This window comes from Sorex araneus, chromosome 1, assembly GCF_027595985.1.
Source record: "Sorex araneus isolate mSorAra2 chromosome 1, mSorAra2.pri, whole genome shotgun sequence".
Classification (NCBI taxonomy): domain Eukaryota; kingdom Metazoa; phylum Chordata; class Mammalia; order Eulipotyphla; family Soricidae; genus Sorex; species Sorex araneus.
This window is the reverse complement of record NC_073302.1, coordinates 201,343,441-201,359,716: the sequence shown is the minus strand read 5'-3', so window position 1 is coordinate 201,359,716 and position 16,276 is coordinate 201,343,441. Positions and strand designations below refer to the sequence as shown.

Below are 16,276 nucleotides of genomic sequence, written 5' to 3'. Positions count from 1 at the left end.
TCAATTTTAACAGGATCAGCTATTATGGAGCATGGAGAATAAAACATCATGGAATTGCAGTTAAGAATTGCATATGACTGAATGATCATACTATTATTTATGTATGTAAGCAAGAGAAATGAATACTGTGGTCATACAAAAGCTTGTACATGAATGTTCATACCTGCATTGGTTGTGATATCAAAGTGTGGAAACAACCCAAATATGGATCGTATAATAAATTGGTACACCAAAATTTATGTATCTCTGTGCAATGGAATATTATTTGGCAAGGATTACAAAATACTGGTATCTGCTGTATCATGAATTGATTCTAAACATGTACATGGATAGATATTCAACTGAACCACATGCCATGTGATTCCATTTATATACAATGTTCAAAATTCAAAATTATATAGTGATTAGAAAGTAGATTTTGTCATTACCTAGAAGCAGTGAGACAACTGGGAAGTTAAAGCAAAGGAGATCTGCTTTTTATTCTTTCATCTTCTAAAATTCCCTATAACCATGCAATTTGCTGCAGTGTGGGTGGAACTGGAAAGTACCACACTGAATGAAGTTTGAGAGAGGACAAATACTGGGTGGTCTCAGTCATCTGTGGGATATCATGAACAAAATAAGAAAAATGATATTACCAGACAGCGAAAAGCCATTAACCTTGGATTTCAATACAGATCCTGAAACTGTAGGAAGTGGGGTGGGAAGGAATAGTGGCTGGATTGAAGGTGATATGGGGACAGTGAGAAGGTGATAAGGTTCATGTGTGTATTGGGGAATAGTAAAATTGTACTTTAGTTCTATATACTTTGGTGCTAATGTAACCCTCTAACGCATACTATAATAATTAAAAACAAACAAACGTTAGGGACCAGAGCAATAGGTCAACAGGTGGGGCATTTACCTTGCTTCTGGCCCATCCGTATTTGATCCCTGTTGCTCCATAAGTCCTCCAAGCACTCCCAGGAGTGATGCCTGAGCACAGAGCCAAGGGTAAGCCCAACACTGCTGGATGGACTCAAAACCAAACTAAATCAAAACAAATTTGTTTAACTTCAAAAAGAGTAAGGAAAATTAATTCTGGGAAACACTTTTCAAGAAGATGGTGCTGGAGACCAAGAAGGAAACCTCTACCCTCTCAAAGCTGAAGTCAAAGCTAATGTTTTGAAAACCAAGAAAGTAGTGCTGAAAGGTGTCCACAGGCAAAAAAAGAGAAGAAACCATAAGAACAGAGATTCCACACCTCATCTACCTTTCAGAAGCCCTGCAGTGGAGCTCTGCAGGCAGCCCATCTCAGAAATGACCTCTTCGAAGAAGTGAGCTTGACTGCTGTGTTGCCATTGACTTCTTTCTGACTCCTGACTCAGCCTGGAGGATGAGAGAAGACAACAGCACACACGTTCATGGTTGACACCAAGGCCTCAAACACCAAATGATGCAGGTTGTGTAGAAGCTCCAGGGCACAGGGGGAATCAGGTCAACCTTTGATCAGAAAGAAGAAGACATCAGTTTGGCTGGCTCCTGACTTAGATGCCTAGTATGCTGCTGGCACAACGGAGATCATCTAAACTGGGCCTAGATGACTAATTTTCAAGACACCTTTTTTTCACTTTTTAAAAAATTATTGTGGTGTATGAAGCAAAATTAGCTACAAATCATTCTTATAAATAAAATGAAATAAATTTGAAATTATTTTTGCATTTGGGGGCCCCACATGTGGGGCCCTCCAAGCTTTCTCCTGACTCTGGGCTCAGGGGCTACTCTTGGCCATGTATAGAAGTGCAATACATGGTTTCAGATATTAAACCAGGAGCAGCAGTGTGCAGGGCAAGCCCCTTAATCTCTGTTCTATATCTCTGATCCTCTATTATACATTATAAAAGGTGAATTTTTTTTTTTTGCTTTTTGGGTCATACCTGGCTCTGCACAGGGGTTACTCCTGGCTCTGCACTCAGGAATTACCCTGGCGGTGCTCAGGGGACCATATGGGATGCTGGGAATCGAACCCGGGTTGGCCGCGTGCAAGGCAAATGCCCTACCCGCTGTGCTATCACTCAAGCCCCTAAAAGGTGAATTTTAAGGTAAGCAAAATATATATCAGCAATGTTTGTTTTTAAAGAATTAAAGAAACATTTTATTGATATAGACATATATTTGTCTTGATATAGACATAACATATAGTGCTGCTTGGTGTGTAGAGGGCAGAGTATTTTTACTTGACATGATTGTGGTAGTATGATGATTTTGTGCTTGAGGGCTATTGGTTATAGCGAGTAATGCTTATTGGTACTCCGGGGCTACACAGAACTAGTGAGCCAACTCAGGCAGTTACATTTATTAGTATTTTGCTCTATCACTCATGCCATTTCCTTGTTTGTAGGCAGTATTTCAAGGCAGTGATGCTGGACTGGGTCTAGAATATGATGAGAGGCAGGTCAGATCTATAGAGATTGTGGAATTTGAGACTTCAGATAATGGATGTGCAAGAAAAGATTTGTTAGGAAATAGCACAGTATTTTTTGGCCAAGCTTGTTAAAATACTGCCAAGGAAACAGATAAGATTGTAATTAAGGATTAGTTTTGGCATGACTGTATCAAAACCTTGTTTCAAACAAGGACTGTATCAAAACCAGGACTCACAATGGAGGTTATGATACAGTCATACCAAAAGGGCTTTCCTAGAGTGGCAGGGTCTAAAGCCTGTTGGTTTTAGGAACACCCACAGAGGGGTGGATAGGGGAGAATCAGGAGATAGTACAGTGGTTAGGGAGTATGCCTAGCACGTGCCCAGCCAAAGTTTGATTTCTGGCACTACATGGTTCCCTGAGAATCAATTGTGCGGAGTAGAGGAAACTAAAACTGGAAACTGTTGTTTGCTGGGAGCAATGAAGTCCACGTGTACTGTGTGTGAATTCTTAAATTGAATTTGAGGACAGGCAGCAGTGTGGGGGAGACAGGACCCGTTCCAGTCCTGTCAGTCTGCTTCAGTTTAGGAATAGAGTAGTGGAAAGATAGAATTAACCATTGTGTTAGTTTGCTGGTGTTGGGGTCTTCTCTGTTCAGCGTGCTCCCCCCATCTAGCAAGGGCCGCCGCGCAGTCCTGAGTACAGGGTCGAGCTTCCCTCCAGCTAGAGGGAGGAAAAAGAGCAGGAAAAAGGAGCAAATCTTGCCACCGCCTCCTCCAAGAAATAAGGAATAAGCACACGAGCACGGTGGGGGTCCTGTAAAGCTGTTCCGATTTATTGAGCAAACAAGGTTTTTTTTTATGTTTTTTAAAATTTTTTACTAGTGAATTACCATGAGGTCCAATTACAAATGTATGAACTTTCGTGTTTGCATTTCAGTCATACAGTGATCGTTTACCCATCCCTCTACCAATGCCCATTCTCCTCCACCAATGTTCCCAGTAACCTTCCCACCACCCCCACCCTGCCTTTGCAGCAGAGCATTCCCTTTGGTTCTCTCTCCTTTTGGGTGTTGTAGATTGCAACAGAGGTATTGAGTGGCCTTCATATTCAGTCTATAGTCTACTTTGCATCTTTCAACCTGATTGGTTCCTCCAAACATCCACTACTTGGTGTTCCCTTTTCTATCTCTGCTTCCTTTTCCCCCAGTATGTGAGGCAAATTTCCAAGCCATGGGGCAGACCTCCTGGTCCTTATCTCTACTACTCGTGGGTGTTAGTCTCCCATTCTGTTACTTTATATTCCACAGATGAGTGCGATCTTTCTATTTCTGTCTCTCTTTTTCTGACTCATTTCACTTAACATGATACTTTCCATATTGATCCATTTATATGCAAATTTCATTACTTCATCTTTTCTAACAGCTGCATAGTATTCCATTGTGTAGATGTACCAAAGTTTCTTTAACCAGTCATCTCTTTTTGGGCACTCTGGTGTTTTTCCAGACTTTGGCTATTGTAAACAGTGCTGCAATGAACATACAGATGAAAATGTCATTTCTACTATAGCTATTTGCCTCTATGGGATATATTCCCAGAAGTGGTATTGCTGGGTCAAATGGGAGCTCAATTTCTAATTTTTTGAGAAACGTTCATATTGTTTTCCAAAAGGGCTGAACCAGTCGGCATTCCAACAAGCAGTGAAGGAGAGTCCCTTTCTCCCCACATCTGCGCCAACACTGGTTGCTTTTATTCTTTTGGATGTGGGCCAGTCACTGTGGTGTGAAATGATATCTCATTGTTGTTTTAATCTGCATCTGCCTGATGATTAGTGATGAAGAGCATTTTCTTATGTGTCTTTAGCTATTGGGATTTTTTCTTTGAGAAAACTTCTATTCATTCCCGCCCCCCATTTTCTGATGGGGTTGGATGTTTTCTTTTTGTAGAATTCAACTAGTGCCTTGTATATCCTTGATGTCAACCCCTTATCAGATGGGTATTGGGTGAATATCCTTTTCCATTCTGTAGACTGTCTGTGTATTTTGGTTACAGTTTCTTTCTTTTTCTTTTTTTAATGTGTTCTTTTATTGAATCACCATGTGGAAAGAAACAAAGCTTTCCGGTTTAAGTCTCAATTATACAATGCTCAAACACCCATCCCTTCACCAGTGCACATATTCCACTGCCAAGAATCACAGTATTCCCCTCTACCCCCCCACCTCCCCAGCCCCCACCCCGCCTGTGTAACTGATAGATTTCACTTTACTTTCACTTTACTTTGATTACATTCAATATTTCAACAAAAAACTCACTATTATTATTTGGAGTTTCTCCCCCCTAAAGTCGGACCTGCTGAAAAGGAAGCATTTGATAATTTGTTTTCCATTGCTGAGAATGAAGAGATATGAGATTGAGCAGCCGCAGTAGCGGCCACAAGGTTTTGGAATTCTGTATTTTAGTAACTAAGTCCAGAGAAATATCTGCCAGAAATTGCATCATTGCAAACTTGTACCTCTCAGCTACTTTATATTCCACATATGAGTGCAGTCTTTCTATGTCTGTATCTTTCTTTCTGACTCATTTCATTCAACATGATACTTTCCATGTTGATCCACTTATATGCAAATTTCATGACTTCATGTTTTCTGAAAGCTACATACTATTCCATTGTGTAGATGTACCAGAGTTTCTTTAATGAGTTATCTGTTTTGGGGCACTCTGTTTTTTTTCCAGATTGTGGCTATTGTAAACAGTGCTGCAATGAACATACAAATGCAGATGTCATTTCTACTACACCTTTTTGACTCTCCGGGATATATTTCCAGGAGTGGTATTGTTGGGTGAAATGGAAGCTCAATTTCTAATTTTTTGAGAATTGTCAATTTTGTTTTCCAAAAGGGCTGAACCAGTCTGCATTCTCACCAGCAATTAAGGAGAGTCCCTTTCTCCCCACATCCACGCCAACAGCGGTTGATTTTGTTTTTTGGGATGTGGGCCAGTCTCTGGGTCACAGTTTCTTTTGAGGTGCAGAAGCTTCTTAGTTTAAGATAGTCCCATTTGTTTATCTCTTTTTTCACTTGCTTGGCCAGTGGCATGTCATCTTTGAAAATACCTTTAGCCTCAATGTCGTGGAGGGTTTTGCCAACCTTGTCTTCCATGTACCTTATGGATTCTGGTCTGATGTTGAGATCTTTCTTTTCGGGGGGGCTTTCGTCTTTTTTATATATATTTTATTCTTTTATAGAATCACCATGTGGAAAGTTACAAAGCTTTCAGGTTTAAGTCTCAGTAATATAATGCTGGAACACCCATCCCTTCACCAATGCACATATTCCACCACCAAGAATCACAGTATACCTCCCCCCACCCCCCACTTCCAGAGCCCCCCACCCCGCACGTGTAACTGGTAAATTTCACTTTACTTTGATTGCATTCAATATTTCAACAAAAAATTCACTATTATTGTTAATTTCTGGTCTAAGTTTTATTATTTCTTTCCTTCGAGCTGGTTTGGGTTCCTTTTGCTGGTCCTCTTCTAAGATCTTGAGCTGCGAAGTCAAGCTATCTCTATAGGCCCTTTCTTCCTTTCTGAGGAAGGCTTGCAGAGCTATAAATTTTCCCCTTAACACAGCTTTAGCTGCGTCCCATAGGTTCTGGTAGCTTGTGTCTTCATTCTCATTTGTTTCGAGGTATCTCTTCATTTCTTCCTTGATTTCCTCTGTGACCCACTCATTGTTCAGTAGTGAGTTATTTAATTTCCAAGTGTTTGATTTGGTTCTCCGCGTCTGTGCGTGATTAACTTCCATCTTCAGTGCATATTAAGGTATAATTTGTGGCCCAGAACATGGTTTGTTTGGGAAAACGTTCTGTGTGCGCTGGAAAAGAATGTGTATTCTTTCTTTTCGGGGTGTATAGCCCTGTATAGGCCCTCTCTCCTCCATTTCTTCCTTCAGGACCATCGTTTCCTTGCTGAGTGTTGTTCTTGTCGATCTATCCAGAGTTGATAAGGCAGTGTTGAAATCTCCAACTACTATCGTGGTGCTAATTATGTCCTCCTTAAATTCTGTTAGGAGTTCTTTTAAGTATTTAGCTGGTCGTACATTAGGTGCGTATACATTTAGGAGTGTGATTTCTTCCTGTTGTATATATCCCTTGATGAATATAAAATGACCTTTGCTGTCCCTTCTGATCTTTTTCAGCCTCAAATCTATGCTATCAGATACTAGTATGGCCACCCCTGCTTTTTTTTGAGGGGGCTGTTTGCTTGCAGGATTGTTTTCCATCCTTTGATTTTTAGTCTGTGTTTGTTCTGGCTATTCAGATGTGTTTCTTGTAGGCAGTAGAAAGTTGGGTTTAGTTTCCGAATCCACTTTGCCATTCTGTGCCTCTCGTTTGGTCCATTTAGCCCGTTAACATTAAGAGAAATTATTGTCATGGGATTTTGTGCCATTTTTCTGTAAGGTTTGTTGTTCTTATAGGTCTTTTTCCTTGTCTTATAGTAGCCCTTTGAGTCCTTCTTTTAAATTTGGTCTTGAGTCTATGAAGTTCCTGAACTGTTGCTTGTCCATTAAATAGTTTATGGTTCCTTCAAGTTTAACTGAGAGGTTAGCCGGGTAGAGTATTCTTGGTGAGGCGTTCATTTCATGAAGTTTTTTTCACTATATCCCACCATTGTCTTCGGGCTTGGAGGGTTTCTTCTGATAGGTCTGCTCTGAATCTAAGGGGTGCACCTTTGTATATGATCTCCTTCTTTGATCTTGCTGCTTGCAGTATTGTGTCTCTATCCACGGCATCCATCATTCTGACTATGATATGCCTTGGGGATTTTCTATTTGGGTCCCTTTTAGCTGGCACCCTTCGGACTCCTTGGATCTGGAATGTTCGCATTCTCTAGCTCTGGGAATTTTTTAGCAATGATGTCTTTAATGGTGTTTTTTTCATTGGGATTGGTTCCATGTGGTTCCGGGACTCCCATGATTCTTATGTTGTTTCTCCTGAGGTCATCCCCTAGGACTCTAACTCGCTCTAGAGCCATTTTGAGATCTTTTGCCATTATTTGTTGTTGCCTATATGCTTTGTGCAGCTCATCTTCAAGCTCACTGATTCTGTCTTCGGCTGTATTCATTCTACTATTGAGGGCTCCTAGGGAGTTTTTAATTTCATCTACTGATTCTTTTAGTTGTGTGACTTCTGTTTGTAGCTTTGAAATTTCTGCTCTCATTTCTTCCTGGATTATCTTGGTGGAGCGTTCCAATGCTGCATCCATATCCTCCCTTAATTTATTGGATGTTCGTTCCATAGTTTCTTTGAGTTCGTGAACCATCCTCACAATTTCCTCTCTGAATTCTTTATCTGAGAGGAGGGTATATTTCTGGGACGTCGCTGCTGAGGTTAGTGAGATATTTTCTTGACTCTCTCCTGGTGGTGGGGATTTTTTCTGTTTCTTCATGTTGTTATGGGCTTTACTATCTGGAGCTCTCGTTAGCTTGGGAGGAACCTCAGCTGAAGATTTTGGGCTATGCTCTTTTGACAAAGGACTTTTCTGTGCAAGTTGATGTGTTCATTGACAGTTTTCGTGAAGTTAGGATAGGCTAGGTTAGTTGAGTATTAACATATTGTAACTAAGATGATCAGGGTGTTCTTCGGAGGAATGGGTTCTATTAATTGTGGCCAAAGGACAATGCATGGAATGGTAAAAAAAATACCTGCGGCCGCGTTAGAGGCCTGTGCTCCGGAAAGAGGCCACGCTCACTTTGAGGCCACGCCCCCTAACGAGAGGACATGCCCCTAACCTGTTCGGATATTGGAGGGCGGGGTCAGGCTGGGCGAATGACTGAGACCTGCCCGGCGGTGCTGGGGTGCTCCGAGCTGCCCTGCTACCACGGGCGGGCTCGGAACGCGGTGGGCGCTTTTCCGGGTGGCACAGGGTCTCTAAGGGGAAGAGCCAATGTACCTGTCAGACACGGGAGGGAGGGGTCAGGCGCGGTGGGCGAATGACTGAGACCTGCCTGGTGGGGCTGGGGTGCTCCGAGCTGGCCCGCTGCCGCGGGCGGGCACAGAACGCGGGGTGAGCAAACAAGGTTTATATAGGCGTAAGTATTTGCAGTTAGTCATGTAGTCACAGTGGTTAGAACAAACATGCGTTTCATCTTAGTTCTATAGATAGGATTACATTGTTTCATTACAGTTCTATAGATAGAATTACATTGTTTCATTATAGTTCGTTAGATAAGATTACATTTTTCGTTTGTGATCATAATGCATAGGCTGTCCCCCACACATCTGCCGAACACATCCTGTCCCCAGGTCTTCTCCCACTGGAGCATTGACCTGTGATAGTAAATATACGTTGCAACAAGCTTCACTTCAAAGCAGACCAAAAGGGACTTTTCTCCCAACTTGCTGGGACCTCAATAACAAAATATCGCAGGTCAGGTGATGTAAACAACATAGTTTCATTTTTCTCACATATATTACAATTTCGGACTAGAGTGATAGTACAGCGGGTAGGGCGTTTGCCTTGCACGCGGCTGACCCATGTTCGATTCCTCTGCCCGTCTCCAAGAGCCTGGCAGACTACCGAGAGTATCTGGCCCGCACTGCAGAACCTGGCAAGCTACCCATGGCATATTCAATATGCCAAAAACAGTAACAACAAATCTCACAATGGAGACGTTACTGGTGCCAGCTGGAGCAAATCGATGAACAACTCGGGAAGACAGTGCTACAGTGCATATTACAACTTCAAAATCAGTCTGTCAAGAATATTGATTTTTTTCTAAGGCCTCTCTCCTTGGTTTATCAGATGACCATCTACTTTGTCCGTGGTCTTCTCTGTGAGAGTGTATACTAATGATTCCATTCATATTGGATTAGGATGCAATCACATGAACTTATTTTACATTAATTTCCTCTTTAAAGTTGCTATCTATAAAAACAATCTGATTAAAAAAATACTTGTGGTTAGGACCTCAGAATTTTTTTTTCCATGTGCGTAGAGGAAGGGGCTATAGTTCAGCTCCTTAGTATCCAGTGTTGGAGTTTTTAAAACCTAGATATATTGGTGTGAGATAAGACCAAAGTAAGAGATGTGAGATGCTGTTCTCACAGAGTGTACTTACTGTGGAAGGAGGAGAACATACTTGAAACAAAACAACTTTCAATGTATTGTGAGAAGGGGAGTGCTCAGAAAGAGAGTGAAGGAAGGATATACAGAATAAGGAAGGTTTGTGAGTTATTTTATAAAGACTGCCTCAAGTAAAAGTAGTACATATTTTAATATAAAAATCTGTAATGTTTGATATCAGTAATCATTATTGTGTGTAAGAATAAAAGGAAAGTTAATTTAATTGGCTCAAGGGTACTTGATATTAGTACTTTGAGTCTGTTCCTGTTTTTATCCCTAGAAAAATATTTATAGAGAGAAATAACTATGGTCAAAAGATAAATTAGAAAAGGGGTCATGTCACATTTTTTGATAGAAGGGTCCGTGCTTATTGCAAACTTGGTCATGTTCCATATTAGCTTGGCAAGCCAGTGATATTACAGAACATGGGTTTGGCCAAGAAACAGAGCTATGTTTGCAAATAAATTACGGTTTACTGGAATAAAAATATAATACAAATGTTGATTCTTTAAATTAAACATAATTTAAAGTTACCAACTGTGGTTGTGTTGATTGGTGTGGTTGTGTTTTGTTCCAGATTGTTGTCATATTAAGATATATGCAGGAAAATAACATTAATAGTATTGTCACAGTACCTCAATCAATAAAAAGTTTTTTGTAAAAATAATTTTTGTAATAATATATAACTTCTTTACAAGAGAGGGCAGATAAAATTTCCTTGCCAGGATCTGCTGTGTGGGTGCGATTCTCTCGGTAGCTTGCCGGGCTCTCTGAGAGGGGCAGAGGAATCGAACATGGGTCGGCCACGTGAAAGGCGAATGCCCTACCGCTGTGCTATCACTCCAGAAAAAGATATCATTCAAAGCATGAATAATTAAGGAAGGACACATAAATAAACATTTAGCAGCAAACTAATTTTTAATCAAATATAATAGTAAGCTTAGACTTTATTCAATACTAATATCTTTGTATGTAAATCCATCAGGCTTTAAAAATAGAATACTTTGAAAAAGCCTTGCAGTGATTTCACTTTCTCTTATAAAATTTAGATAAGAATCTCAATAATCTCAATTATTAGACTCTTATTAGATGAGTGATATTAGACATTTTAACATTTCACATGAAGTGGTTTTACATTTTCTATGATATTAATATTCTTATTTTTCTTTAAAAAGGTTTTAATTATTTTGCATAAGCCACAATATTTTTGTGAGGTGAATGGGAGGGAATATGTTCTAAAGAAAACAAAGCATAGAGAAATAAAATGTGTTCCTAAATTATTTTTTAAATCACAGGTCTATTATCTTTTTACTATAGATACTTATTGCATAATAAGGTATTTGAATGATACACACATCTGTTATATAGAATCTTTGTTTTTTATTGAATCTCCCTGAGATACATACTTACAAAGCTGTCATGATCTGGTTTCAGTTATAATGTTCCAATACCCACCCTTCCACCAGTGTACATTTCCCACCACTAATGTTCCTGGTTTCCCTCTTGCCACACCCTTCCCCAAACTGTCTTTATGGCAGGCACTTTGCTTCTCTCTCTCTCTCTCTCTTTCTCTCTCTCTCTCTCACTCTTTCTCTCTCTCTCTCTCTCTCTCTTCTCTCTCTCTCTATTTCTCTCCCCTTTTTTTGCAGTATGGTTTGTATACATTTACTGAGAGATTATCATGCTTGTTCCTTTACCTACTTTCAGCACGCAGTTCTTATCCAGAGTGATTCTTTCTAAGTATCTTCGTCATGGTAGTTACTTCTTTATTCTAACTGCCTTCTTCCCCAGCACTTGAGGCAGATTTCCAACCATGGACCAATCCTCCTAGACATTGTTTCTACTGACTTTGGGTATTAGTATCATATTATGTTTTTTATATCCCCCCAAGAAGTGTAGTCATTCTACCTCTGTCCTCCGTCTGACCCATTTCATTCAGCACGATACTCTCCATGTCTATCCATTTATAAGCAATATATATATGAACTGTAGGTATTTTAAAATATGGCTATGGTTACTTGGAAAAAATTGGTTTTATAGATAATTTTTTTTTGTGGGACGGGGTGGAACTTTGTGTAAAATAAACCCATTGAACTTTATATGGGACCAAAGTAAATGACAGAATTTATTAGCTGGAACTTTGACAGATTGGTAGCTTAATTGTCTCACACCCCACATTCAGTACTGTGTACACAAAGCAAGAAAAATATTAATGTGTAGAGATGCTTTCTTGGTTACCTGGTATATAAACTGAGGTTCAATATTTAATTATGAGTTGTAAAGAAAAGTGAGTCAGAATAAGATTTAGTGGGCAATTGGCATGTTATTTTTAAAGAAAATAAATCATGTCCAATACAATGTATTCCTTATATTCTTACATTTTTTATCTTTGATTTTGAGAAGGTATGTGGAATAAATTAAATTTGAGGTAGATGTTGAGGGTAGACTCTGTTGTAATGATTTTAAAGTGTCACATTATGCAAATTTTGTATTTGGAATAATTCATAGGTTACAATAAGCAACTTTTCATGATGAAAAGTCAGATGTGATTAATTTCAAAAGCGTTTGCCTCAGTGAATTTAACCTTGATGTTTTTATCTTGAGAAATATTTCAAGTATACTTGTACCTAGTTGCTGTTTTCCCTAATGGCAGTCAATACTTTTTTTACACATCAATAATCATATTATTGGTACATATATTTTTACAGGACTGGAGAGATAGAACAGCTGGTAGGGCATTTGCGTTGCATGAAGCCGACTCAGGTTCAGTTCCTCCGTCCTTCTCGTAGAGCCTGGCAAGCAACTGAGAGTATCTCACCTGCACGGCAAAGCCTGTCAAGCTACCTGTGGCGTATTCGATATGCCAAAAAAAGAAAGGAGTAACAAGTCTCACAATGGAGATGTTACTGGTGCCCACTCGAGCAAATCAATGAGCAATGGGATGACAGTGACAATGACAGTGATATTTTTACATCAGTAGTACATATTATTGATATATACACATCGATAGCACGTATTATTGATACACATATTATCTTACACAAATCGACAATCTTATAGTTTATTTGGTAGTTTTTTTCACTGTGACAAATTACATGAAAGTATTTTGATTTGATATATTTACTACATTGTAATAAGTGAATTGTCTAGTCAGTTATTGCAGCATGCAATATGTAAAAAATTATATAGCATATAATTCACTAATAGTATGCTTATTTTGAATATCTTTCAATAATTATACATAAACCTTCATTGTGATTTTTATAATTGTGATTATTCTAATCCAATTTATACTAATATGTCTCATTTGATCACTGTATCACTGTATCATTGTCATCCCATTGATCAATGATTTGCTTGTGCGGGCCCAGTAAAGTCTCCATTTATCCTAGCCCTGAGATTTTAGCAGCCTATTTTTACTCATCCTTCCCAATGGTGCCGCATTAGAAGCTCTTCAGGATCAGGGGAATGAGACCCATCATTGTTACTGTATTTGGCATATGAATCCGCCACAGGGAGTTTGCCAGGCTCTCCCCTGCGGGCAGTAAATTCTCGGTAGCTTATCAGGTTCTCCAAGAGGGAGAATTAGGCTATCAGATGTTGTTTCCAGGAGTTTTGTTTTATAGTCTCTGGATGTTAGCCACTAATGGGATTACACAATTACAAAATTATTACAAAATAATAATTGAGCACAGCGGGTAAGGCATTTGCCTTGCACGCAGCCAACCCGGGTTCAATTCCTCCATCCCTCTCGGAGAGCATGGCCAACTACCATTTCCCGCCCGCATGGCAGAACCACCTGGCAAGCTATCTGTGGCATATTCAATATGCCAAAACAGTAACAACAAGTCTCACAATGGAGACGTTACTGGTGCCCGCTCGAGCAAATATGAGCAATGGAATGACAGTGATACAATGACAGTGAATTAATTATTCAATGATTATTAATTGTTAATTTAATAATTAATAAGAAAATTATGAAATAATTACAAAATGATCTCATTTGATAATTTTGAAAAATTACTTTAAAATTTTTAAGTTATCCATAGCTGAATTTAAGGCATACATATTCTAGCCCCAATCTCACCACCAGTGTCTACTTCCTCTGCTTAGTGCCCAGATCCCCCGGTACCCCCAGCTTGCAGCTGCCTCTATACAGGCTTATTTTTAAGTTTGGTGTTACAGTTTGGTATTGGCTCAGTAGTTTAGATATATTTATATACCAAACCTCTATATAATCCATGTGCCAATGGCACTTGACTGCTACCACTGTTACTGTGAGCCATCTCCTAATACCCCACGTGATTTCTTTTCTTCCCAGTCATTCTCATGGAATCAAGGAAATCTAGATGTCCCCACATTTGGTAAATTGCTTTCCCTCATCCTCTTATTCTGTATTCCACAGGTAAGCGAGATCATCCAGTATTTGTCCTTTTTTTGACTCATATCCTTTGACATAATATTCTCCAGTTTCATCCAAGTTTCAGCTAACCACATGCTTTCATCATTCCTTGAAGCTGCATATATTCAATCGTGTATATCTGAAACACAGCTTTGTTATCCATTCATCTGTCCTTAGACACCTAAGTTGATTTCATCACTGTATCACTGTATCACTGTCTTCCCGTTGCTCATCGATTTGCTCGAATGGGCACCAGTAACATCTCCATTAAGAGACTTTTTGTTACTGTTTTTGGCATATCGAATATGCCACGGGTAGCTTGCCAGGCTCTGCCATGCAGGCAAGCTACTCTTGGTAGCTTGCTGGGCTCTCCGAGAGAGTCAGAGGAATCAAACCCAGGTTGGTTGCATGCAAGGCAAACACCCTATCTGCTGGGCTATTGCTCCTCACTATTGTGCTGAGTGCCACAGTGATAATGGTGATCCTATAGAATGAACATTTTTGTGTCCTCATGAGTAGATACCAAGTATAATTGCTGGGTTATATGGTAGATCAATTCTTACTTTTCTGCTCAAAGTGCACATACTTTATTCTGTAGGGTTTGAAATAGACAACAGTTCAACCAGCAATGGATGAGGGTTCATTTTGTGAACATTTTGCATATCCTTGGAAACTCAGATTGTTTCCAGGTTTTGGTTGTTTGTTTTATTGTTGTGTGTGGACAACACCTAGGAACATTCAGGGCTTACTTTTTTCTCTGCACTTTGAGATCACTCGTGGAAGAGCTTTGGGTACCGTGTGGACCCCACGAATTAAACCTAGATTGGGAGCTTTATAAGGCAAATGCCTTTAAATGTGTACTATCTCTGGGTCCAGATTTTCCCCATGTTGTTGTTGTTGTTGCTTATATATGTGCCATTCTCACTGGTATGAATAATACCTCATTGTCATGTTGATTTGAAAATAATCACTCACTATTTTCCTGATAATAAGTGATGGTGAGCATCTCCATGTGCCTGCTGGCTATCAGTCTCTTCAGAGAAGTGTCTTCCGCATTTTTGGATAAAGTTTTTATAGGAGTGAGGGTTGGGTTGATCTTTGTGAGTACTTTTTATATCTTCGATATTTAAACTTTTTCTGATGTTCTAAGTGAAAATATTTTCTCCCATTCATTTGGATGTTTTTAGTTTTAGTCTGTGTTTCTTCAGTTATGCAGAAACTTTTTAATTTGATGTGGTCCCATTTGTTTATTTTTGTTTCTGTTGCATTCACCAATGGAATTATATCATTGAAAATACCTTTTTAAGTTGAAATTTGAGAGCATTTTGTTTACATTTTTGTCAATATACAGTATAGATTCTGATATAATCTTAAGGTCTTTGATACATTTTGACCTGACTTTTGTGTAAAGTATGAGATATAGACCGAGCTTCTTTTACTTTTCTTTTCTTTTTTTCTCTTCCTTCCTTCCTTCCTTCCTTCCTTCCTTCCTTCCTTCCTTCCTTCCTTCCTTCCTTCCTTCCTTCCTTCCTTCCTTCCTTCCTTCCTTCCTCCCTCCCTCCCTCCCTCCCTCCCTCCCTCCCTCCCTCCCTCCCTCCCTTCTTTCTTTCTTTCTTTCTTTCTTTCTTTCTTTCTTTCTTTCTTTCTTTCTTTCTTTCTTTCTTTCTTTCTTTCTTTCTTTCTTTCTTTTTCTTTCTTTCCTTCTTTCTTTCTTTTGAACATTCTGCCTGTTTTCCTCAATGTATGCTATGGATTCTGGCTTAATCTCAATATCTTTGATCCACTTGGAACTGGCTTTTTGGTAAACTGTGAATATGGACATACTTTAATTTTCTTTTTTTTGGTTATTCAGTTCCTCCAGTACCATTTGTTGCAGAGGTTATTTTACTCCATTACATGTTCCCAGCAACTTTAGGAAATTAGCTGATGGTAGATCTGGTGAATTGTCTTTGGGTAATAGATTTTAACACATTGGTCAGAATCCTTTTTCCAGTTGCATGCAATTCTGATCACTATAGCTTTATTGTATAGTTCCAAGTTAGGTAATGAGATACATCTCAATTTCTTTTTTTATCAGTATGGCATTGCCTATTTGGGGTTTTATATGAATTCATATAATTTTTATTATTGACTGTTATAAGCCCTTGAAGAAAATTATCTGAACTTGTATAGGGATTGTGTTCAGTCTATACAGTAATTTAGGTAGGATTGTCATTTTGACAATACTAATTCTTCCAGCTAATGATTATGAAATATTTTTCCATTTCCTAAGTTATTCTTTTATCTCTTTCTTAATCTTTCAAGATAGAGATCACTCATACTTTCTGTTAAGTTGATTTCTAGG

At 39.1% G+C, this 16,276-nt stretch overlaps 1 protein-coding gene across 9 annotated transcripts in view; it reads left to right on the top strand.

Moving 5' to 3' along the window:
- Positions 1-16,276, top strand: part of GALNT13 (polypeptide N-acetylgalactosaminyltransferase 13) — a 725,693-nt gene that overhangs the window by 83,662 nt on the left and 625,755 nt on the right. For 2 of the 9 annotated variants that reach the window (XM_055135827.1, XM_055135813.1), the window contains exon 3: positions 13,852-13,935. The exons of the other annotated variants lie outside the window; for them this stretch is intronic. The gene's annotated coding sequence lies outside the window, so the exon portion shown is untranslated. The remainder of the gene's footprint in view (positions 1-13,851; positions 13,936-16,276) is intronic. 9 annotated transcript variants of the gene reach the window in all.